General features: G+C 43.7%; 1 protein-coding gene across 1 annotated transcript in view; it reads left to right on the forward strand.

Annotated features, from left to right (window-relative positions):
• The window catches only part of ADGRD1 (adhesion G protein-coupled receptor D1), a 921,219-nt gene that overhangs the window by 710,855 nt on the left and 183,401 nt on the right, over positions 1-26,963 (forward strand). The gene's annotated exons all lie outside the window — the stretch shown is intronic.

Consider the following 26,963-nt stretch of genomic DNA (forward strand, 5'->3'; position numbering starts at 1 on the left):
CCGTTCCTGTAAATTCCGCTCGCGTGTACACAATTCCGACGCACAAAATTCTGCACATGCTCGGAATCAAGCAGAAGAGCCGCACTGGCTATTGAACTACATTTTTCTTGGCTTGTCGTACGTGTTGTATGTCGCCGCATTCTTGAGTTTCGGAATTTCCGACAATATTTGTGTGACCGTGTGTATGCAAGACAAATTTGAGCCAACATTCGTCGGAAATAAATCCAGGATTTTGTTGTCGGAATGTCTGATTGTGTGTACGCGGCAAAAGATATAAATTGTTGTATTAGAAACTGCTGACTTATTAAAATGGACAGTTAGATGCTGCTGCTATGGAAGCTGTTAGAGACTGCTGACATGTTATCACAGATTAATGCCCTTCACACGGGACAGACTCCATCAAGCGGATCTGCCTGCTCAGTGGGGGATCTGTCCACTGATCCCTGCTAAACAGGCAGATGACAGGTCTGTGTCCGCTCCGCTGAGGCAGAGCAGACACGAACATAGCCCTCTGTTGTCTATGGGGTGGTCAATGCAAACAAACTGCCTGTCCATTTCTGTCTGACTAGATCCCCATCCATCTGTTTTTGGCAGACCGGATTGGATCGGATGCAGGCATTAAACAGTCATCTCCGTTTACATCCACCTCCCCATAAAGAACAATGGGTGGTCCGAGCGCATCTGCCTGAAAAATGGACCGGTGGACCTTATCAGTCCACTTGTGTGAAAGGGGACTAAAAGACTTATTACAAGTGATTGAGAGACTGCTGACAAGTACAAAAGATTGCTAGAGACTGCTTCCATGTTTAAAAAAATTTGAGATTCTCATATATTCTTACCTGCTTAATATAAGTAAAAAACAAGCTTCCATATGCACTCTGTATGTAAATCATGTACAAGCTAAAACCCAATTCTGGAGCTAGCCCACAGCAACCAATACTGCAACTAACCCACATCCCTATTTATCCCACAAGTACATGAAACCAAGCCACTGCAGAATTCTAGCCTGAAATCCACATTCAAATATATTTAATGTAATAAAATAGGTCCATCTGGATTACATGCACATTACTTTAATGTATGTAAATATCGTTTGCTATATAACGTGTGCTTTGCATAACCTTAATTATTCAGTTATACCATGGTTGCCTAGCAATCAAGTATTATATGCCTTTAAAGCAGAACTGTCTGTAGGCAATAATAAAAAAAACATTTCTTGCAGTTATTAATACAATAAAAATGACTATATATATATATATATATATATATATATCTATATCTATATATAGATATAGATATATATATACAGATATATATATAGATATCTTATATATAGAGATATCTATATAAGATATCTGTATATATAGATATCTATATATATATATATATATATATATATACAGTGGGAACGGAAAGTATTCAGACCCCCTTAAATTTTTCACTCTTTGTTATATTGCAGCCATTTGCTAAAAATATTTAGGTTCATTTTTTTCCTCATTAATGTACACACAGCAACCCATATTGACAGAAAAACACAGAAGTGTTGCCATTTTTGCAGATTTATTAAAAAAGAAAAACTGAAATATCACATGGTCCTAAGTATTCAGACCCTTTGCTGTGACACTCATATATTTAACTCAGGTGCTGTCCATTTCTTCTGATCATCCTTGAGATGGTTCTACACCTTCATTTGAGTCCAGCTGTGTTTGATTATACTGATTGGACTTGATTAGAAAAGCCACACACCTGTCTATATAAGACCTTACAGCTCACAGTGCATGTCAGAGCAAATGAGAATCATGAGGTCAAAGGAACTGCCCGAAGAGCTCAGAGACAGAATTGTGGCAAGGCACAGATCTGGCCAAGGTTGCAAAAAAATGTCTGCTGCACTTAAGGTTCCTAAGAGCACAGTGGCCTCTATAATCCTTAAATGGAAGACTTTTGGGACGACCAGAACTCTTCCTAGAGCTGGCCGCCCGGCCAAACTGAGCTATCGGGGGAGAAGAGCCTTGGTGAGAGAGGTAAAGAAGAACCCAAAGATCACTGTGGCTGAGCTCCAGAGATGCAGACGGGAGATGGGAGAAAGTTGTAGAAAGTCAACAATCACTGCAGCCCTCCACCAGTCGGGGTTCTATGGCAGAGTGGCCTAACGGAAGCCTCTCCTCAGTGCAAGACACATGAAAGCCTGCATGGAGTTTGCTAAAAACACCCAAAGGACTCCAAGATGGTGAGAAATTAGATTCTCTGGTCTGATGAGACCAAGATAGAACTTTTTGGCCTTAATTCTAAGCGGTATGTGTGGAGAAAACCAGGCACTGCTCATCACCTGTCCAATACAATCCCAACAGTGAAGCATGGTGGTGGCAGCATCATGCTGTGGGGGTGTTTTTCGACGACTGGTTGCAATCGAAGGAAAGATGAATGCGGCCAAGTGCAATATAACAAAGAGTGAAAAATTTAAGGGGGTCTGAATACTTTCCGTCCCCACTATATATATATATATATATTTTACATATCAAGAACAAATATTCATGAAAGAGGGCAAAGAGATCCTTGAGTAATAAACCTGGGAACTAGCTGCTGTCAATCATTACAAAAACAAGAAGAAGAGCAGCGCCATCTAGGTGCAGCAATATAAATACTTTAATTCTAAGCAGTAGAATAACACTCACAGAATAATAGAATGTCTGCGCTTTAGAAAAAATAGGGTGTTCATCCGCTCTGGGGGGGGGGGGACAGGCTGCGGCGTATAGAGAGGCACCTCCGGTCACGGCTACGCTGGTGGCTCCCAGTGCTTCCTGGTCCACGGGTACACTCTGTACGGGCTGGCTGACATCACATCCGGTCAAATGAAGAAGTACACGTACACGTGTTCAGAGCATGGGTGCTTCTTCATCATGCATTCACTTAAATGCACTTAGATGGCGCCGCTCTTCTTGTTTTTGTTTCTGCAGAGTTCTTTCTAGCTCATTTGAGCCGGCAGCCGTCCATAGCCAGCATTTTATCCCAGTGCCTTTGTTTTTACATTGAACTTTTATTCTCATTGCCCATGCTCAATCCATCCAGCCACTTAGTGCGCCAAAGATTGTTTGTCTTTTTTGTGTCCACCATTACAATATGAGCAAAAAAAAAAAAAAAATAGCTTGATGATGAAAGTTTTTAAAATACTATCTATATAATTTGCAATTTTGCGTGTATAGAGAGAATATGCGTGTAATAAAATGAGACAGAATACAAAGACCTTTATCAAGACCAGGGAATTAAAGATGTTTTTTCTCCGTTCTGCTCTGACTATCACTCCCTTTACCCCTTATAAATAACCACACACAACCACAAGCTGGATTTAAATGACCGAAGCAGCCACTGTATAAATAGCATTTAAATAATATGTTAAACCCAGTTTAACTGGAGCCTCAAGGTCCAAGTAGGCATTAAAAAAGAAAGTACCTGCATCAAACTTAGTTAGGCCTCCAGTAGGGATGAGCTTCGAGTTCGAGTCAAACTCATGTTCGACTCGAACATTGGCTGTTCGCAAGTTCGCCGAACAGCGAACAATTTGGGGTGTTCGCGGCAAATTCGAATACCGCAGAACACCCTTTAAAAGTCTATGGGAGAAATCAAAAGTGCTAATTTTAAAGGCTTATATGCAAGTTATTGTCATAAAAAGTGTTTGGGGACCCGGGTCCTGCCCCAGGGGACATGGATCAATGCAAAAAAAAGTTTTAAAAACGGCCGTTTTTTCAGGAGCAGTGATTTTAATAATGCTTAAAGTCAAACAATAAAAGTGTAATATCCCTTTAAATTTCGTACCTGGGGGGTGTCTATAGTATGCCTGTAAAGGTGCGCATGTTTCCCGTGTTTAGAACAGTCTGACAGCAAAATGACATTTCGAAGGAAAAAACCCATTTAAAACCACCCGCGGCTATTGCATTGCCGACAATACACATAGAAGTTCATTGATAAAAACGGCATGGGAATTCCCCACAGGGAAACCCCGAACCAAAATTAAAAAAAAAAAATGACGTGGGAGTCCCCCCTAAATTCCATACCAGGCCCTTCAGGTCTGGTATGGATATTAAGGGGAACCCCGGCCAAAATTGAAAAAAAAAATGACGTGGGGTTCCCCCTAAATTCCATACCAGACCCTTCAGGCCTGGTATGGATTTTAAGGGGAACCCCGCGCCCAAAAAAAAAAAAAACGGCGTGGGGTCCCCCCAAAAGTCCATACCAGACCCTTATCCGAGCACGCAACCTGGCAGGCCGCAGGAAAAGAGGGGGGGACAAGAGTGCGGCCCCCCCTCCTGAACCGTACCAGGCCACATGCCCTCAACATTGGGAGGGTGCTTTGGGGTAGCCCCCCAAAACACCTTGTCCCCATGTTGATGAGGACAAGGGCCTCATCCCCACAACCCTGGCCGGTGGTTGTGGGGGTCTGCGGGCGGGGGGGCTTATCGGAATCTGGAAGCCCCCTTTAACAAGGGGACCCCCAGATCCCAGCCCCCCCCCGTGTGAAATCGTAAGGGGGTACTTACCCCTACCATTTCACTAAAAAACTGTCAAAAATGTTAAAAATGACAAGAGACAGTTTTTGACCATTCCTTTATTTAAATGCTTCTTCTTTCTTCTATCTTGCTTCATCTTCTTCTGGTTCTTCTGGCTCTTCTGGTTCTTCCTCCGGCGTTCTCGTCCATCATCTCTTCCGTGGCATCTTCTATCTTCTTCTCCTCGGGCCACTCCGCACCGATGGCATGGGGGGAGGCTCCCGCTCTTTTCTTCATCTTCTTCTTCATCCTCTTCTCTTCTTCCTTCTTCTCTTCTTCATTTTCTTCTCCGGGCGGCTCCGCATCCATGCTGGCATGGAGGGAGGCTCCCGCTGTGTGACGGCGTCTCCTCGTTTGACGGTTCTTAAATAACGGGGGGGCACCCGGGTGACCCCGCCCCCTCTGACGCACGGGACATGACGGGACTTCCCTGTGGCATTCCCCGTGACGTCACAGGGAAGTCCCGTCAAGTCACTGTGCGTCAGAGGGGGCGGGGTCACCGGGTGGCCCCGCCCCCCGTTATTTAAGAACCGTCAGACGAGGAGACGCCGTCACACAGCGGGAGCCTCCCTCCATGCCATCATGGGTGCGGAGCGGCCCGGAGAAGAAAATGAAGAAGAGAAGAAGAGAAGAAGGAAGAAGAGAAGAGGATGAAGAAGAAGATGAAGAGAGGAGTGGGAGCCTCCCCCCATGCCATGGGTGTGGAGCGGCCCGAGGAGAAGAAGATAGAAGATGCCGCGGAGGAGATGCTGGACGAGAACGCCGGAGGAAGAACCAGAAGAGCCAGAAGAACCAGAAGAAGAAGAAGATGAAGGAAGATAGAAGAAAGAAGAAGCATTTAAATAAAGGAATTGTCAAAAACTCTCTCTTGTCATTTTTAACATTTTTGACAGTTTTTTAGTGAAATGGTAGGGGTAAGTACCCCCTTACCATTTCACACGGGGGGGATCTGGGGGTCCCCTTTAAAGGGGGCTTCCAGATTCCGATAAGCCCCCCGCCCGCAGACCCCCACAATCACCAGCCAGGGTTGTGGGGATGAGGCCCTTGTCCTCATCAACATGGGGACAAGGTGTTTTGGGGGGCTACCCCAAAGCACCCTCCCAATGTTGAGGGCATGTGGCCTGGTACGGTTCAGGAGGGGGGGCGCACTCTCGTCCCCCCTCTTTTCCTGAGGCCTGCCAGCTTGCGTGCTCGGATAAGGGTCTGGTATGGATTTTTGGGGGGACCCCACGCCGTTTTTTTTTTTTTCGGCGCGGGGTTCCCCTTAAAATCCATACCAGATGGTATGGAATTTAGAGGGAACCCCACGTCATTTTTTTTTTAAATTTTGGCTGGGGTTCCCCTAATATCCATACCAGACCTGAAGGGCCTGGTATGGAATTTAGGGGGACTCCCACTTCATTTTTTTTTTTAAATTTTGGTTCGGGGTTTCCCTGTGGGGAATTCCCATGCTGTTTTTATCAATGAACTTCTATGTGTATTGTCGACAATGCAATAGCCGCGGTAGTTTTAAGTGTCATTTTGCTGTCAGACTGTTCTAAACACGGGAAACATGCGCCCCTTTACAGGCATACTATAGACACCCCCCAGGTACGAAATTTAAAGTTATATTACACTTTTATAGTTTGACTTTAAGCATTATTAAAATCACTGCTCCTGAAAAAACGTCCGTTTTTAAAACTTTTTTTTGCATTGATCCATGTCCCCTGGGGCAGGACCCGGGTCCCCAAACACTTTTTATGACAATAACTTGCATATAAGCCTTTAAAATTAGCACTTTTGATTATTCATGTTCGTGTCCCATAGACTTTAACGGTGTTCGCGTGTTCGAGCGAACTTTTTTCCTGTTCGCATGTTCTGGTGCGAACCGAACAGGGGGGTGTTCGGCTCATCCCTAGCCTCCAGCTGCCACACCACCGACTAGGAGGCAACCACTCACAGATACCAACATACAAACTACTGGGAGCTGTATCTCAGACAGGTTTCTACCAATTATATGTTTGCCCCATATTAACCTAAAAGGACTTTGTACCCCACTTGCTTCCATGACAAAAAGACCCCATTAACCACTTAAGGACAAGAGCCTAGTTTTGAGATTTGGTGTTTACAAGTTTAAAACGTTTTTTTTTTTTTGCTGGAAAATTACTTAGAATCCCCAAACATTATATATATTTTTTTCTTACACCCTAGAGAATAAAATGGCGGTCATGGCAATACTTTCTGTCACACCGTATTTGCACAGAGGTCTTACAAGCGCACTTTTTTTGGAAAAAATACACTTTTCTGAATTAAAAATAAGACAACAGTAAAGTTAGCCCAGTTTTTTTTATATTGTGAAAGATGATGTTACGCTGAGTAAATTGATACCCAACATGTGACACTTGAAAATTGAGCCCGCTCGTGGAATGGTGACAAATTTTTACCCTTAAAATTCTCCATAGGCAATGTTTAAAAAATTCTACAAGTTGCATGTTTTGAGTTGCAGAGGAGGTCTTCAGCTAGAATTATTGCTCTCGCTCTACCGATTGTGGTGATACCTCACATGTGTGGTTTGAACACCATTTTCATATGCTACTCACGTATGCGTTTGCTTCTGCGCGCAAGCTCGGCGGGACGAGGCACATTAAAAAAAACATTTCTTATTTATTTTACTTTTTATTTTTACACTGTTCTTTAAAAAAAATTGTGTTCCTTTTATTCCTATTACTTGTAATAGAAAAAAAAGCATGACAGGACCTCTTAAATATGAGATCTGGGGTCAAAAAGACCTAAGATCTCATATTTACACTAAAATGCAATAAAAAAAAAAAAATGTCATTTAAAAAAAAGAATTACATTTCTGGGGGGGTTTGGTTTGGTGTGATTTCTATTTTTGTGGTTTTGTCTGTATTGTGTCAATGTGGTTTTCATATAAAATAATAAAACGGATTTGATCTCATATTTACACTAATATGCAATAAAAAAAAAAATAAATAAAAAATGTAGTTTGAAAAAAAAAAGTCCCTTTAAGAGCTATGGGCGGAAGTGACGTTTTGACGTCGCTTCCGCCCTGCAATGGGTTTGGAGCCGGCATCTTCCCCTCACTCAGCTCTATACCACAGAGGGGAGAGGACCCGATCGCCTCTGCCACTGCTGGTGGCTCCGGTAAGCGGCGGAGGGTACCAGAGAAACAGACCTTTCTCAATTAAAAATCTTTTGGAAACATCAAAAGTGATCTTGTGGCTAATCCACCGCTTTTACTTGTAATAGAAAAAAAGCATGTCAGGACCTCTTCAATATGAGATCTGGGGTCAAAAAGACCTCAGATCTCATATTTACACTAAAATGCAATAATAACAAAAAAAAAAGTCGTTTGGAAAAAAAAAAAAAAAAAAAGTCCCTTTAAGAGCTATGGGTGAAGGTGACGTTTTGACGTTGATTCCGCCCTGCAATGGTATGGAGCTGGGTGGGGGCCATCTTCCCCTCACTCAACTCCATACCACAGAGGGGACAGGACCCGATCGCCTCCGCTGCTGCCGGCAGCTCCGGTAAGCAGCGGAGGCCACCGGAGAAACAGACCTTTCTCAATAAAAAATCTTTTGGAAACATCAAAAGTGATCTTGCAGCGAATCCACTGCTGAGACCACTTTTATCTGAAAGCCGTCCGGCCACTGAAAAAGTTGATACCGGGGTTATGGCAGCTATCTGCTGCCATAACAACGATATTTCACTTCAAACAGCCGACGTATAACCACGGCGGTCGGCAAGTGGTTAAAAACAAGAGAGCTTCCATAAAAAAAAGGGGGGGAGCAAAAATTCAGGATAAAGAAAGGTGAGGGAAGTTTTCCCCAATGCAGCTTCCCTCTGACTGAAGACCTCCTGAGAACCCTAGTTTGACCACTCCCTGCATCTCCACCCGTTCCTGGCCTGGGCACCAGTCAAGTAAGTCCCTACAACTTATATTTTCATTCAGACTAGGCTGAAACCCTTCCTAGGCTCAAACCCCTTTAACCTCTGTCATGCCGACCCTCCGTCCACGTTTTTTCTCTCCTTTATCTCGGGCTTCACTTTAGCTAAATTTTTTTATAAATATATAACAAAAAAAAATGTGCAAAATATCTATGGAAACAGGGCAAGGCAGTGCAAGACAGGAGCAATATAACAAATTATGAGACAGATACTATAAACTCACTCCCTGATTCATTAATCCCAACTCTACAACTCTCTGCCAATATAAAACATGTCAAAAATGTTAATAGCTGCCTGTGAACAAGTTTCCTTATTTTTGTGGCATAATCACGCTTTCCTGCACTGTGGATAACTTGGCATTCAGGCTGCTGTAGCAGTGTTTAAAAATGACAAATCTTATATATGTTACTTTTGGTGAACTTTATGCCTTTTGGTGGATTTGAAAGGTGGCCCTACTTTTCTTAGGATAGCACTTACCAGCGAAGGAGCCGCTGATGTATGAGTTCAAAGTGACAATAATTCTTCCAGCAATGCCACACCCTATGACACACTAAGAGGATTTACTTGGGATTCAAACCCAAAAAGGCAACAATAAGAAAACGACAATAGCAATGAACAATAACAAAATACACACGTCTGTACAATACAACAAACAATGAGATGACCATATATTTCTGTACCTAAGCCCTAAATCTACATGTGGCCTAACTAAATGTGGTACTTGAAGTTAAAAGGTCTTTGAGTATTTTCAAAATCCCTCCTAGTGTCCAGTGTGGTATTAAATGTTGGGGCCCAGAGTCCTGTGTTGGCACGCCCTGATCTATTTGTGGTGTTAGTCCCCAAACTGTGTTCCAAGCTATGGTAGGGCTGTCCCTTTAAAAGGAGATTGGGGAGGTTGTTTCTAGCGGCCTCTCACCAGTCAGTTAAAAAACCTTTTTTGGCTCCCTGTGACATTGATGGTGACAATCTCTTATGGAACCAGTGAAATCCCTTTTGTCCAGCTTGCTGGGTCTCTCCGACTGCTGTGCCCTCTGTGCAGATATGGCAACCTAGTCTCTCTCCAACAAAGCAGTGAACACTCATGACAGGCAGCTCTCCAATTCAGCAGCCCAGTCTCTGGTCACCTTTGACATCTCATACAAGACTGTCCCGAGCCCGGGCTTCTCTTCCCTTTTTATCCTCCTGCAGCTTTTTGTCGTCCTGGGACTTGTAGTCCCATCCAATCATGGCTTGATAGATAACTGTCCCCTGAGGACTACATCCTACATAGTTTTAGGTGGTTCCCAGCAGTCTGTTTTCTCTCCTGGGCTGCACAGCAAACAATCACAGTGGCCTCTGCTGTCCTGGGCGGTGGGTGGGATTTCTTCCAGAAGCTGTAGCTGAAAATGCAGCCCTAGAAAAATGTCCTCTCTCACTCTCTCCTCCTTCTCTAGCTCACCATGATTGAGAAAGGGGAGAGAAATCTGTGCTGCAGCATTAGCATAACAGTCAGCAGTTGGCAGGAGCCCAGCTGACCTGGTTCTGCACAAGCAACAATTTTTGCATTCATGCAGCTGACATGCAGCCACAGATGCAACAAGTATGAACCAACAAACAATGAAATTGATAGAATAGATGATTTTTGCTTTGAAAGTAATGGCCCGTGCACATGATCAGAAAATTGTACAAAAAATACAGTTTTTGAAACGATCGTACGATAATCTGATCGTTAGTACACAGCTTTCGAGAGCCGATCATGTCAGTTAATCTGATAACATCTGATGGAACAAACACTAAAATTTTTCTCATACGATACCAGAACGTATGATTTTCATTTAATCAGTACAGTTTTCATACATTACATCACTTCTGAATTTTTGTTCTGTTATACAAGAATTTTAGTAATTTAGTAACCTCTTCATTTTGCAAAAAAAAAAAAAAAAAAAAAAAACGGAAGATCATTAGTCCCATAATCTTATCCCAGGCATAAGGAAGGAAGATTGTGCAGTTCTTTTAGCGAACATAAAAAAAAAAAAATAACAAGACTGAAGAAAATCATCAGAAAATATGTTGCCTACTCAGTATGTATTAATACAGTCAGTTACTGCGGTCCCTGCACAGCACTTGTTTACTGCCACTGTGCACAAAGTTCAAGGCCTACTTTCATTTATCCTGTTGTTTTTGTATTCTCTTCTGCTCACGACTCATTGCTTTCCTGTTTTTCTGCATTGCTTTTTCTTACCTTTCTTTTCTTTGCATACATTCCTTTACTCTGTTTATTTAATGTCTTTCCTTTTCCTGTCTTCCCTTCAGTCAATTATTGAGAATCGTTCTCCTCTTTCAGCTTGAAAACATAGCCTGTACTTGGTACTTGGAATATTTCATGCGCTCATGTATCCTCCCTAGACAGTAATCTCCAAGCAGCTTGGGACATAGCTTGAATGTCTTCTCTATAACAATCAGACCTTTTATATACCTGTAGAAACAATATGTTTGAATACGAACTGTTTGTACCTGGACTGACTACATAATATAAAGGAAGACTGCAGAATTTTCTGTTATTACTTGTTATGATGCCCTCATGCCTCTGCCACTGACGGTTCCTATGTGAAAATTTTTAAAGTACATCCGCACTTTGTCCATTCTGGGCAAACCAACACATTCCCTTGATAGCACATTCTGTCTGATACCTCACGCCTGCCCCCCCCAAAACACCTTGTTCCCATGTCGATGGGGACAAGGGCCTCGTCCCCACAACCCTGGCCAGTGGTTGTGGGGTTCTGCGGGCAGGGGGCTTATCGGAATCTGAAAGTCCCCTTTATGACCAGCTAAAAATAAAAAGGTCCTCCTCCAACGCTGGCTTCCTCCATTGTGTCAGCTCTGTTGTCTGCCATTTCTTTTATTTAGTCATGGGGTGTGGCCGTCCAGTGACATAACCAGGAGAACCTGCCCCTTGTGATGGCACGTGCCGTCACAAGGGGCGGGTTCTCTGGGTGACGTCACTACACTACACTGCTTTTTTGGGTGTATGGGTAGGGGTACCTTGTACCCCATACCCATTCACATAGGGGGGCCGGGATACATGGACCTTAAATGGGGCTTCCAGATTCCGACAAGCCCCCTGCCTGCAGACACCCACAACCACCGGCCAGGGATGTGGAAAGAGGCCTTTCTCCCCACAACCCTGGCCCACCCCAAAGCACCCCCTAATGGCTGGTATGGTTCAGGAGGGGAGGCACTCGCTCATCCCCTCCTTTTTCTGAACTAACAGGTTGCATGCTCGGATAGAGGTCTGGTATTGATTTTGGGGGGGGCCCACGTCAATTTAAAAAAAAATTTTGGCATGGGGGTCCCCTCTAAATCCATACCTGGTATGGGTCTGGGTTGGACCCCACACCGTTTTTTTTCACAATCTTTTTTTGAAGGCAATTTTTGTTTTTACATTCAGCTGTCAGCGAGGAATTCCACTGACAGCTGATGACTCATGGGCTGTTAATAATGCAGAAGCCCTTCTAATGAAGTTCACCCAGTTTGAAACATCCACCACACATGCGAGGATCTGGAGGCTGAGATACTGAGGCAGAGACACTGTGAACTGGAAACAGGTGAGGACATCAGGTGTCTCTCTGTGGCATGGTCAGTGATGGCCACTGGGAGAATTGGGGCTCCAGAGACACCTTCACCTACCCCCTGAACCATGAGTCTCATAACAGCAACTGATGGATACAGCTACTCTGACATTTACATGCAAATATCAGCCATCTAAATTTCACAAACACTGTATCTGCAGCACGGCAGTGTTTACCTGTGCTTTCAGTAATTGAAATGGATGGACTCTCATTCACTTGGATAGCATATTGACTTTGATCACTACTGATTCTTGAGTGGAAGTATCCCCAAGTAGATGCTTTAGCACATCAATAACATCGGAATTTATTCCTGGGATATCATTTATTGACATTTGATGTATACTTGAACGGGTATCTATTATGGACAGTCAGTTTTTTCTCTCCAATCTACTTATTAACTTTTAGCTTGCTTTGCCCTTAGAAACCTTAGGATCCGTACTGCTCAGTACATTTTAATACAGTATTTTTTAATGTAATCTTTATTTGTAAAACAGAGAACACAGCATAGAACAAGAATGCCCTACTTATGAGGGAGGGTTTGTAAATAAGATAACAGAGGTAAATGCATCAGCATATAGAGCTACCAAAACATGGGATATAAAAGTGAAGGAAAGGAAAACTAGGGAGAAGGGAAAAGGGGAAAAGGTAAAACATCAACTAATGGGGTTACCCCCTATTTGACCCAAGGAGCTACCATGGGCGTGCATTCTGACTGTATAAAACACAAGACCCACGCTGAGGGCCAACTCTAACACTCCAGGGCATCTCACCATGAAGTGGTCACGGGGGCCCCACCAGCACCTTCATCGGGGGGGGCAACAAAGCCTCCATCAAACCTCCATCCAGGGGCAATGCCACCAGGACTCATCCCAGGACCACCCAGGGTGAAGACCTCGTTAATGTAGCAGAACCACAGGTCAGGTATGTCACCCAGTGCAATATACATAGCACAACGAAAACATGAACTTGAACAAAAACACATAACATATAACATAATCGTCCACATTGATCCAGATTGTTGGGAAAGAATGAAAAACAAAAACATTGGACAGGAGTGCAAATACTGGATTCAGGAATTAACAGCACAGTTCAGGTAGGTATTCTCAAAGAGGCTTCTGCCAGCTCCAACAAAGCAACCTCCAGGCTGGACGGCACTAGAACAGGATCAGCAGTGTACTCCTGCCAAGGTGCTCAAATACTAGTAAAGTGCTCACATCTGTCCTTACATGTCGCTACCCACTCCTCTTCCTCTTTGATCTCAGAAACTTTCCTGAGCCACTCCTCTCTAGTGGGCACCTGTGGATGTTTCCAGTAGATATAGGTGCAAGTCGTTTAGCTGCATTCAAGAGGTGCGGTAATGCACTTTTCTTATAATGGCTCAACGGAAGGGTAGGGAGGAAGCAAGCAAGAGACATCGGGACATCGACCCCAAGAGCGTCCTTTATCTGAGTTTTGATATCTAACCAGAAAGGGCCAATCGCAGGGCATTCCCACCAGAGGTGAAAGAACGTGCTTCTATGACCACATTTGCACCAGCAACGATCTGTGACCAAGGTGTAAATACGTGACAGAGCTGCAGGTACCTGGTACCGAAACTTCAAGAACTTGTAGTTAGTGTTCTGTATCTTGGATCCTATGGAGCTAGAGTGCGTGAGTTTATACATGTGTGTTATTTGTTCAGCTGACTACTCCAAAGTCATGCTCCCACTCCCGAATAAAGGCCAGCTTTGGCATAGTGGGGGCAGATCCCAGAAACGTATAGAGTTCAGAGATCATATGTAGGCTCATTTTGATACGGTATTGATCTCATCACCATATAGCTCAGTTGAGCTTTGGACATTGAAGAGGCACTTACTCTGAGAGTGGCAATATATTTTCACACTGTTATGTCTATGTAAGTTTGGGCCCTGTGTGTTTGTTTTTATACAAGATAACAATGTTATTTTAGTGTTGGGTTGAGGTTTTCCCATTTCCATGTGATATTTTTACAAGTCCAATAAAGTTTACCTTTTTGTAATTTCACATACCATCTGGGGTCGCTTTATACCTGCTTTTCTTTGAGGGGACTTCCCTAATCCTTTTTGCGGCCAGCTTCCTGGCCTGCTCCTTAGCAACTAGCTATATACAATGTGTTTACAGTGTGTTTAACCACTTGCTGACCAGCCACAGTATATATACTGTGGCAGGTTGGCTCTTCTGCGCAAACCAATGTACCCCTACGTTGGTCCGTGCATGTTAAACTGTGGGCCCCGCCCACTCAATGTCCGCCGGCCACCTGCCATCACGGTGAGGAGAGGCAGAACAAGGGATCTGCCTATGTAGACAAGGCAGATCCCCGTTCTGTTAGGGGACAACTCTGAGATCTGCTGTTCCTAGTGATCAGGAACAACAATCTCTTTGTTGTCCCAGGCAGCCCAGCCCCCACACAATTAGAACACACTCAGGGAACACCGTTAACCCCTTGATTGCCCCCTAGTGTTAAAACCTTCCCTGGCAGTGTCATTTATACATTGATCAGTGCATTTTTATAGCACTGATCAATGTAATATTGTCACTGGTCCCCAAAAATTATCACTTGGGGTCAGATTTGTTCGCCGTAATGTCGCAGTCCCGCTAAAAACCACAGATCGCCGCCATTACCAGTAAACACATAAAAAAATATTAAAAGTCCATAAATCTATCCCCTATTTTGTAGACGCTATAACTTTTGTGTAAACCAATCAATACACGCTTATTGTGACCAAAAATATGTAGCAGAATATATATTGGCCTAAACTGATTAATACATTTGTTTTATATATATATATATATATATATATATATATATATATATATATATATATTTGGATATGTATTATAGCGGAAAGAAGTAAAAAATATTGCTTTTTTTTTTTTTTTTAAATTGTCGGTCTTTTATGTTTAAAAACAAAAAATAAAAAATGCAGAGGTGATCAAATACCACCAAAAGAAAGCTCTATTTGTGGGAAAAAAAGGACATCAATTTTGTTCGGGTACAGCGTTGCACGCCCGCGCAATTGTCAGTTAAAACTACACAGTGCCGTATCGCAAAAATGGCCTGGCCATTAAGGAGGTAAAACCTTCTGGGGCTGAAGTGGTTAAAGAAAAAAAAACGCAAAATGCATGAAAACTGCATGCAGAAACATGGGTTTAAAAACGCACCACAAAACATGCCTGAAAAACGCATTAAGCGCAGCCCGCATAGATGTATACCCAGTCTTCTGTGGACACAGTCAGACACATTCACCACCACCTGTGAACAATGTTTAACATAACTAAACTGCAAGCAATACTTGGCAACCATCTATGGGCTTTGTGTAACAAATGACAATATAATACAAATGAACAATATTCCACTTGCTGGAGGCACCTAAAACAGAATTGACCCTCTGAGATTCATCCAGCTTGTAGAACACTTTTATTGCATAGTTACTAGGTTTGTTGTAGAGATTGTTAATGTCCATGATGTCTCTGATTTGGTTTGCTATTAGTTTGCAGTGAATACAGAAGTTCCACGGAAGATGTAGCCATATCTCTTACAGCACTGACCACAGACCAGCCCCACATCTGCAAATACTTGCCACTGATGTATTGTTTCTAATCTCTTATGGTGGGCGTACATGCTTCAATAAGTTATCATTTTATTTTCTGATTGATCTCTTCCGATTGGAATAACTGATTTATAGTTGATAACATATTTGATCAATATATCAGACACACGGGGAAGTGGATTTTGAACAATAACTAGGATACAATCATAACTTAGGATCATGAGTTATTAATCACTTCTCTGTTTTTACCATGTAATTTTATAATCTGATCGATCAAAATATGATTTTATTAATAAACACAGCATCTCAGTGCTGCTAAATGATGCAAAACAATCGATGATATTCCACCCTGGCCGATCGACTCACTTGGATCTCATCCAGTCTAAATTACGCTTAACTTGCTCAGAAGGGAAGTTATGGGTATTTATTTACAGATTCCATTGTTTTGATCAAAGGGATGAAAAAATGGAAGCACGTATGGCCGCCATAAGTCACTGAATTCAGGCAGAATTTATATAAGTATGCAGCAATTACTCTGTCAGTGTCTGGCTTAGCAAACATAATGCTCTATTTTAAGTTATATTTTATTTAGTGTGTAAGAATTCAGTCTTGTAAATTTAGACCAAAGAAAAAAAACATTGATTTATTAGACTCACAACCATCGCTTTAATCCTTCAAATCTCTGAACAGCTCAAGTATGATTTACATAATCATTGTTTGTTGTTTCCTGTGTGAACTATAAAGGTTGAAGGTTTCTTATAGCAACATATGGAGCATAATGAAAGCTCTGGCCGAAATAAGGAAAAAGTCATAATACTGAAGACAAGGACAAATGTGTCATCCCTGGTTCTGAGATAATAAAAGCTGTTGTGGAAGGAAAGCAATATCTGGGTATCAGCGTGTTACCATGGATTACCCAATTATATGCCACTGGAGACCATCTGACTAGTGTTTCCATAGTGATGCATGCAAAGCTATTTCAATTAGTAAACAGCATTGAAAATAAGCTTATTTTTATGAAGCAATGCTACAATATCAATGTCACCGTCAGAGGTATACTCTTACCAAGCTTTTCATGTTGGTTAAGTTATGAGAACTGGTCAGTGATGACTAAGAGAAGGATCAGATTATAACAAAGATATTTTAAGTAATATAGACTTTTGGGTGGCCCATAGACACACTGGGGTGGATTTTCTAAAGCCAAATAGACTGTGCACTCTGCAAGTACAGTTGGTGAATGCGGTAAAACTTCACTTTGCAAAGAATACCCAATCACATGCAAGGAAAAAAAAATGCATTTTTGCTTGCACATGATTGGATGATAGAAGTTAGCAGCGCTTCTCCTCGTTTACTAAGCTCTGGAGAAATTGCACCTGCAAAGTGCACAATCTTTTTGCCTTTAATAAATCAACCACAGTGTTTTGGTTCTGGTCAGGCACCCTGTAGCTCTCATCTTCTTCCTGTCATAAACTTTTGGTATTTTAAGATAACCTCGCCACCACTCAAAATACCACCACTGCGCCAGAGGACAAAAGACCTAATCTTAAACTGCCACTTAAGGATAATCCAAAATGTGAACTGTATTTTAACCCCTATCAAAAAAAAATAAAATTAGTGATAACAGGAAAAAATAGTGGCGCTAAATAAATACTCAGCAAAGGTGTTTGTTCAACCCAATATAACTTGAAACATAAACTTGAAAATAAATAAAATAAATGTGAATATAGATAAATATATGTATATACAGTAATTTCACCCTGTGACAAGTGAAAATTAGAGCAAAAATTATATCACAAAAAAGTGTCCATAAAGTGTTCAAGTGAATTCTTATTCCATGTAAAATCTTCCTGTTTCATCCACCACACCAATGTGCAAGTGATTCCACTCCTCTAAAGAAACGCACTCACCAAATTCCAATGCCTACACTCTCGTGTTAGGCTAAGACGCTTTCAAAGCACATGAAAAGGGTTTTAAATGAGTATCCAGAATCCAACTGTGCATATAAGGGACCTCTCCACATGTAAATAATAAAGGTGCTCCAACAGTGTGATAACGTATAAACCAGTTTAATAAAAGCACTTCAAGCTGTACGGCAATCATCATCACTGAGGTAGGACGCAAGACGTCAAACCAGGAAGTGGAGGCTCGAGTTTGTGATCCAGGACCAAGGAAGGGGTGAGAGTGAGATACACGCTAGCACACCTCGAGTCCGCCGTGACCGCAGGATCCGCTGCACTATTTTTGCTTGAAGACTTGCTGTGATTGTTTTCATAAAATGTGAGTGAAAAGGTTGAAGAGTTGAAGTGCTTTAATTAAACTGGTTTATACGTTATTACGCTATTGGAGCACCTTTATTATTTAGATGTGGAGAGGTCTCTTATATTCACGGTTGTATTCTGGATACTCGTTTAAAACCGTTTTCATGTAGTTTGAAAGCGTCTTAGCCTAACACGAGAGTGTAGGCATTGGAATTTGGTGAGTGCGTTTCTTTAGGGGAGTGGAATCACTTGCACACTGGTGTGGTGGATGAAACAGGAAGATTTTACATCATTCCACTGAGTTTGTCTATGGAACCTGACCACTAAAATACCAGGGCTGCCATCTTCAGACCACTAGCCACCCCTGACCTGAGTCTGCTGCAACATGTACTTTTTACATTTCCAAGGCATGGGCCACTGGAATTACAATGCTCAGTCTGGTTCTTGCTGTAGCTTTGCTTTACTGGTACATCAGGTATTAAACAGTCTATAAAACATGGCTTTTATGTTAATAGTTTTTATTGGATTTTAAAGGCAAATAGAAGGAAGACCACCTGCAGCAGATACAAAGGAGACAATGAGAGTATCAGAAATAACTAATATAAAGCAACTAACATACATAAGTAATGACAAGAGTTAGATTGACATAGGAAAACAAACAAAGCATTAAGGCACAGGTACAATAATCATTATCCATTAATACAAGTAGACCAAGGTTCCCAAACTCTATCAAAGGCAGTCGCAGTTACATTCCCTTTCCACAGTGTAAGTGTACGTTCACCCTATGCCCTCTCCAAGTTCTTCAGCAATAAAAATGATAAAAAGACATCCTCTAGACTGATTAATAAGTCAGAGTGAATGAATTGTTGCTGTTTAACTGGCTGCCTCTGCAATAATCTTGGGAAATAACCAGTTAAATCACAGTGGTTCCAGTGGTTCCTTCTGGGGTAGCACTACATCTCTAATAGAGCCCTCCAACTTTTTGGCTGCCTGCTAAGTGGAACTTTGGTGCTTACATTTCTAGAAGTAACGGGCCCTAAGAGTCCCACATCATCTATGGTCACCATAGCTCGATCAACTCACTACTGTCGGTTTCCCTGCACCACACACTATTATTAGCTCTACCCTTTCCTACTCTTTATCCTTGCACTGAATAGGAAATAGAGACCTCTAAGGGGGAACTAAGGAAAGGCTAACCCTGTCCTCAACAAACACAACAGTATAATAACAAACCAATTATTTAACACACTCGAGTACATCTTCATACTCATCAAATTAAACTTTTCATTTGTAAAAGAAAAAGTCCAGCATATGGACTAGCTTGCCAGTCTTAAGATGCAGTCTAGTGACATACAAAGCTACATCCTCAGCCTGGGAATGGAGCAGAAGCACCTTGTCTTTTAAAATATAGTCATGGCCAAAAGTATTGGCACCCCTGCATTCTGTCAGATAATGTACCACTTAGCACAGAAAATTGTTGCAATTTCAAATGTTTAGGCGTTCTCATGTTAATTTCCTTTGTTTTTATTGGTATGACACAAAAAAATGGAGAAACAAAAAGCCAAACCTGACACATTCCACGCACTTCTGGACTGGACAAAATTATTTGCACCCTCTCAAAATTGTAAGAAATAATTGCATTCCAAGTTTGTGATGCTCCTGTAATTTGTAATTAAACTCACCTGTACTAATTATCAGGTACTGACAATATGGAAATCACAGTGGCAACCAGTTAAAATGGTGAAAAATTGACTCAACCTTTTTGTTGTGTGTCTCTGTGTGTCACATGGAGCACGGAGAAGAGAAAGAGAAGCAAATAATTGTCTGGGGATTTGAGAACAAAAATTGTGGAAAAGCATGGACAATCTCAAGATTACAAGTCCATATCCAGAGATCTTAATGTTCCTGTATCCACTGTGCGCAACATTGTCAAGAAGTTTACAGACCAAGGAACTGTAGCTAATCTCCCTGGACGTGGACGTAAGAGAAAAATTGTTTAAAGATTACAATAAAGGATTGTTCGAATGGTGGATAAAGAACTTCGATCAACTTCCAGACAAATTCAAGCCCTTCAGGCACAGGGTACAACTGTGTCAGCTCGCACTACTATATGTCACCATCTGAATAAAAAGGGACGCTATGGTAGGAGACCCAGGAGGATCCCACTGCTGACACAAAAACATAAAAAAGCCAGATTGGCCAGAATGCTGGGGTGCAATGTAGGGCCCAGCGTAAAAAAGTCGGGTCTTCATCAGAGGTCATGGGTCTTACAGCCGGACAATGACCCAAAGCACACATCAAAAAGCACCCAGAAGTGGTTTTAGACAAAGCACTGGAGAGTACTCAACTTGCCAGCAATGATTCCAGATCTAAATCCCATAGAGCACCTGTGAGGAGATCTCAAAACAGCAGTTGGGAAAAGGAACCCTTCAAAACTGAGAGACCTGGAGCAGTTGACAAAAGAAGAGTGGTCCAAAATTCCAGTAGAGAGGTGTAATGCCCCGTACACACGATCAGAAATTCCGCCAGCAAAAGTCGGATGTGAGCTTTTGGTCAGAAATTCCGACCATGTGTATGCTCCACCAGACTTTTGCTGGCAGAATTCCAGCCAGCAAAATATTGAGAGCAGGTTCTCTATTTTTCGGTCGGAAAAAGTTCCTATGCGAAAATGCGTTTGTCTGTATGCAATTCGGACGTGCAAAAAATCACGCATGCTCGGAAACAATTCGAAGCATGCTCAGAAGCATTGAACTTCATTTTCTCGGCTCGTCATAGTGTTGTACGTCACTGCATTCTTGACGGTCGAAAGTTCAGAGAACTTTTGTGTGACCGTGTGCATGCAAGGCAAGCTTGAGCGGAATTCCGTCGGAAAAACCATCCAAGTTTTTTCTGACGGAATTTCTGATCGTGTGTATGGGGCATTAGAAACTCATTGATGGTTACAGTAAGCAATTGATTTCAGTTATTTTTTCCAAGGGATGTACTACCAAATATTACATTGAGGATGCCAATAATTTTGTCCAGTCCATTTTTGGAGTTTTGCATGGAATGTGTCAGATTTGGCTTTTTGTTTCTCCACTTTTTTGTGTCATAGCATTACAAACAAAAGAAACAAACATAAAAATGCCTAAACATTTGTAATTGCAACAATTTTCTGGGTGAAGTGGTGCATTATCTGGCTGAAATTCAGGGGTGCCAATATTATTGGCCATGACTGTATGTCTTCCCTGTAACGAGCCCCTTTCTCGCTCGATTCCACTCTCCCGACACTCCTCTGCAGCTATTGAATCAGATTGCAGATCGCACGTGGTTCAGTCATCTGATGCTCCGGGATTAGAACTACAGCTATGTGCCGTTCTAATCCAGTTGTGTAGTTCAGAACAAACACCAGGCAGGCTGTATGTAAGTTCAACCAGGAATCTCCTTTATTGCAAAATACAGGTGCTTTTATACACTAAAAGTGGAGGTGCAGACCTCCTGCTCATATTACTCTAACAATACAGCTGTAACCTAATTAACCTAATTAACATGAGCTAATTAACTAATCCCTTTAGACAGCCTAGATGACTCAGACATGACCTTTAGGCCAGACTGGTCATCTTGTAGTTCAGAAAATCCAATCAACATTATCACAATAGCAGAGTTAATTAAACACAAACCACAATGGGGATCTAACGACTCTTAGATCCCCTACTAGAGGCTTATTTACAATACACATTTTAGCAGACAACAGACAGGAAGCTGGAATTGATGACATCAGCGTCTCCTAACGGTATTTGTCCCAGCATTATGAATCAGCCACTATTCCAAGCTTCACGACAATACTCCCCCCTGGGAAACAGTCCAACAACCACAGTGGGACCCCGAACGGGTCAACTCGAGGATGTTGGAAAAGTAGTCCTAAGGTTCCAGGTCCGTCTGCCGGGATAACCCATCTGCATTCCTGTTTTGAGGCCCTGGCCGATATTGTATGGTGAAATTGTTGTATGGTTGCAAAGCCAGGCTCCACCTTAGTAATCGGCCGTTCTCTCCTGCCACCCGGTTAAGCCATATCAAAGGATTGTGGTCCGTCATGACGGTAAAAGAGCGTCCATACACATAGGGCTGCAATTTCTTTAAAGCCCAGACTAAGGCCAAACACTCTTTTTCCACGGCAGCATATCCAACTTCACGGAGTAACAACTTACGGCTGAGATACGCCACTGGGTGCTCTTTCCCGTCATCGCCAACTTGACTTAGTATGGCTCCCAGTCCGAACATGGAGGCATCTGTATGAATGACAAAGCGTTTGTTAGGATCGGGTGCCGCCAGTATGGGAGCTTGCGTTAGGGCGTTTTTTAACTGGTGAAATGCTGTCTTGCACTCCAGGGACCACAGGACCTGTCTAGGGAGAGTCTTTTTGGTCAGGTCCATCAGGGGTTTCGCTATGTCACTATAGTGGGGTACAAACTTCCTGTAGTACCCTGCTGTCCCTAAAAATGCAAGTACCAGGGTCTTGGTTCTGGGAACTGGCCAGTTTAGGACGGCCTCGATTTTTGCAGGTTCTGGCCTCTGCTTCCCACATCCCACTCCATGTCCCAGATATTGCACCTCAGACATCCCGATATTTCATTTGTCTGGCTTCAGGGTCAGGTTAGCGGCTCGGATCCTATCTAGCACTATTCCCAGGTGTCTAAGATGTTCCTCCCATGTCTGGCTATAGATTGCGATGTCATCAAGATATGCGCATGCAAAATCTTGCAGACCATCGAGGAGTTCATCTATCATCTGCTGGAAGGTAGCGGGAGCATTCTTCATCCCGAATGGCATTACCCGAAACTGGTAAAGGCCGAACGGGGTGATGAAGGCCGACTTTGGAATTGCTTCCGCTTCCAAGGGAATCTGCCAGTAGCCCTTACATAAGTCAATAGTCGTCAGATAATGTCCCTGAGCTATTTTGTCCAGCAATTCATCCACTCGGGGCATAGGGTAGGCATCTGTTACAGTACAGTCATTCAGTCGCCTATAGTCCACACAAAATCGGGTCGTGCCATTCCATTTTGGGACTAATACTACAGGGGAAGCCCAGGGGCTTGCCGATGGTTCGATCACCCCTAACTCGAGCATCTCCCTAATCTCGGCTCTCATCCCTTCTTGCACTGCTCCGGGAATCCTATAGGCTGGTTGTCTCAGGGGCTTCTGCCCGGGGGTCTCTACCTTGTGCACAGCTATGTAAATGTACCCAGGGAGTGCCGAGAACATCTCCTGCTGGTCCTGGAGTAATTCTCTGGCCTGTTCTCGTTCTTGGGATCCTAATCTCCTAGCCATATATTTTCCACACCCCTGGAACGTCCTCTTAATGTTTGTGTCTGCACAGCTGGCAACCACGTAGGTGGTATCGCACAGCTGTTTTACCACCTGATAGGGGCCCTGCCAGGAGGCCTGTAATTTATTTTGCTTCAGGGGTTTTAGTACCAGGACTTTCTGTCCGATACCAAACCTTCTGCTGACTCTGGGCCGATTGCATATGCTCATGGACTAGATCGGTAAGTTCCCGCAGGTGCTCCCTGAGTTCCAAGACATAACTAAGGATGGGGAGGCCTTCTGGATCATCTACCCCCTCCTACTGGGCCCTCACTAAGTCTAAGGGCCCCCTAACCCTTCGCCCATACAACAGCTCAAATGGGGAAAACCCTGTGGACTCTTGGGGTACCTCTCTATAGGCGAACAGTAGATGGGGAAGATATTTCTCCCAATCCTTCCTACTCTCCACGCAGGCCCGAAGCAGCTGCTTCAGGGTCCCGTTAAATCTCTCACACAGCCCGTTAGTCTGAGGGTGGTAAGGGGCGCTCTGGAGGGGTTTAATCCCACAGAGATGCCAGAGCTGCTGCGTCAGCTCGGCTGTGAACTGGGTACCCTGATTGGACAATATCTCCTGGGGAAACCCTACCCTAGTGAATACCCGCAGTAAGGCATCTGCTACTGTATCAGCCTGGATATTGGATAAGGGAATGGCCTCCGGGTAGCGGGTGGCGTAATCCACCACCGTAAGAATATACTTCTTCCCAGTGGCACTGGGGCAGGCCAGTGGGCCTATAATACCAACCGCTATGCGGCTAAAGGGTTCTCTAATGATCGGCAGGGGTTGCAGAGAGGCTTTTGGGTGATCCTCTGTCTTCCCTACTTTCTGACAAGTCTCACAGGTCCAGCAGTATTCTCACACCTCAGTATGTAACCTGGGCCAGAAGAATGCATGAGACAACCGACTCTGGGTCTTAGCTATTCCTAAATGTCCGGCCAAGGGGATGTCGTGAGCCAGCCGCAATAGCTCCCGCCTGTATTTCTGGGGTACAACTAGCTGTTTGTGGGGACCCTGTCGCTTACCGATACCCATTCCCTCGGTGTAACGATATAGAAACCCCCCTCCCACTCTATTCTGTCTTCCCCCAACCCCCCCCTGGATCCTTGCCCGCCCTGTCCCGATAACCAGCTAATGTTGGGTCATTCTGAGTCTCTTGCCTAATGTCAGAGGGAGAATCCCAGGACACAGGGTTGTCAAGTCGGGGTAATGTAGGAGGATTTGGTCTTACCTGGGTCCCCATAGGAGTGGAGTTGCCTTGAAATTGGCTCTGACGTTGGGTGGTCACGGCCATGGCGGCCTCTGGGGCATATGAGGAAGTCAAATGCCCCAAATCATTCCCCAAAAGTACTTCCGTAGGTCACGTAGTAATCCCAATCGCACTTGTCGCTCCCCTGAGCCCCAATCCAGGAGGACTTGGGCGGTGGATAAACGTAGCACCTGCCCCCTGCTACCCTGACTGCAACAGTCTAGTCGGTCCGGGACGACTGGGGAATCATGTGATGCTGGATGAGGGTAATCGTAGCCCCGGAATCGCGGAGTCCCTGGGCCGGCTGCCCATTAACCCATACTGCCTGACGATGGTGCTGCTGATTATCTCTGGCAGCAGCTTGGACGGGATCAGCCTCAAAAAGTTCACCAAACTCTTCCTGAACATCTCGATGGTTGGACTCGTTCTGGAAGCAATGAGCCACTGGTCTGGATGGATGAGCAGTCTCTCTGTACCTCGTGGATCGGGTAGGACAATATCGCTGATGACCGGTTTGGTTACAGGCATAGCACTTAGGTCCGTTAGGAGGGTTGGGTCGGGTTGGGGGTCTAGAGGCAGACCACTGCAGTACTGAAGTTGGGTTAGAGGCTGGTAAACTGGGCCGAGATAGTGGATAGCGCTCGCTTTCGCCTGACCTTCGAGAGTCCAGATATTCATCAGCCAAAGTAGCCGCTTGCTGTACAGTCTGTGGTCACTTATCTCGCACCCAATCCCGTACTACCGAAGGGGTGTGGTTAAAGAACTGTTCTAAGAGTACTAGCTGGGTGATGTCCTCTATGGTATTAGCGTGGCTTCCCTGGAACCAGCCCTTAAGGTTCCGCTGCAGACGATGTGCCCACTCCACGTATGTTATGTTGGCTTGTTTCCGGGATTCTCTAAACTTACTCCGACTGGCTTTGAGTGTAATGGCAAATCGGGCTAGCAGAGCGTCTTTTACCCAGTCATAATCTTTAGCGTCCTCGTCCTCCAGGGCCCGATACGCATCGGCTGCTCTGCCAGTCAAATTACTCGCCAGTAAGGCAACCCAATCTTGGGACAGTACATTATGTATCTGGCATAGTCTCTCAAAGTCCTGCAGGAATGCTTCAATTTCCTCCTCTCCTTCCTTAAATAGTTTGAACGCCCGAAAGGGCAACTTACGGAAAGGCGCTGTATCTTGTGTTGTCTTCGATTGCCGTGTTTCCGCCATTCTCCGCTCATGTTGCCGCTCTAGTTCTCTCTCTTGTCGCTCATCCTGCAGCTGGATGTCTCTAATGGCATTCTGTATGGCGGTCTCTGATGGGTTAGCACCATATAATGCCAACTGCTCTCGAACTCGTTGCTGAAACAAGTCTTCAACTGACCAGGGTCCCGCATCACCATCCCTCTGATCCATCTTGGCTAGCTCACTGATCAGGGTGGCCTTGTTCTTTGTCCCACCGGTCCCTCCATGGCTCTCAAGTAAGTCTTTCAGCGTGGCTCTCCTGCACGCTGCATAGCTGGCCATTCACTTTGGTGGTTTGGAGTGTCCCAGTAACTGGAGAGCAAATCCTACCGCTGCCAACCAATGTAACGAGCCCCTTTCTCGCTCGATTCCACTCTCCCGACACTCCTCTGCAGCTATTGAATCAGATTGCAGATCGCACATCTGATGGTTCAGTCATCCGATGCTCCGGGATTAGAACTACAGCTATGTGCCGTTCTAATCCAGTTGTGTAGTTCAGAACAAACACCAGGCAGGCTGTATGTAAGTTCAACCAGGAATCTCCTTTATTGCAAAATACAGGCTCTTTTATACACTAAAAGTGGAGGTGCAGACCTCCTGCTCATATTACTCTAACAATACAGCTGTAACCTAATTAACCTAATTAACATGAGCTAATTAACTAATCCCTTTAGACAGCCTAGATGACTCAGACATGACCTTTAGGCCAGACTGGTCATCTTGTAGTTCAGAAAATCCAATCAACATTATCACAATAGCAGAGTTAATTAAACTTAAACCACAATGGGGATCTAACGACTCTTAGATCCCCTACTAGAGGCTTATTTACAATACACATTTTAGCAGACAACAGACAGGAAGCTGGAATTGATGACATCAGCGTCTCCTAACAGTATTTGTCCCAGCATTATGAATCAGCCACTATTCCAAGCTTCATGACATTCCCAAACTGTATCTTTAAAACACTGTTTAAACTACGAGCAAGTGAGCTGCCATCTAGATAAGGGAAGGCCTGTGGATGTGGTGTATCTGGATTTTGCAAAAGCATTCCATACAGTCCCCATTAGTTGCTTCATTCACAAACTGAGGTCTGTAAGCAAGGACCATAGGGTTTGTACATGGATAGAAGATAACTGGTTACAGGGGAGTGTTTAAAGGGTGGTGATAAATAGTGAATATTCAGAATGGTCTGGAGTAGTAAGTGGGGTACCCCAGGGCTCTGTCCTG

The sequence above is a fragment of the Aquarana catesbeiana genome, linkage group LG01 (genome assembly GCF_042186555.1).
Source record: "Aquarana catesbeiana isolate 2022-GZ linkage group LG01, ASM4218655v1, whole genome shotgun sequence".
NCBI lineage: Eukaryota > Metazoa > Chordata > Amphibia > Anura > Ranidae > Aquarana > Aquarana catesbeiana.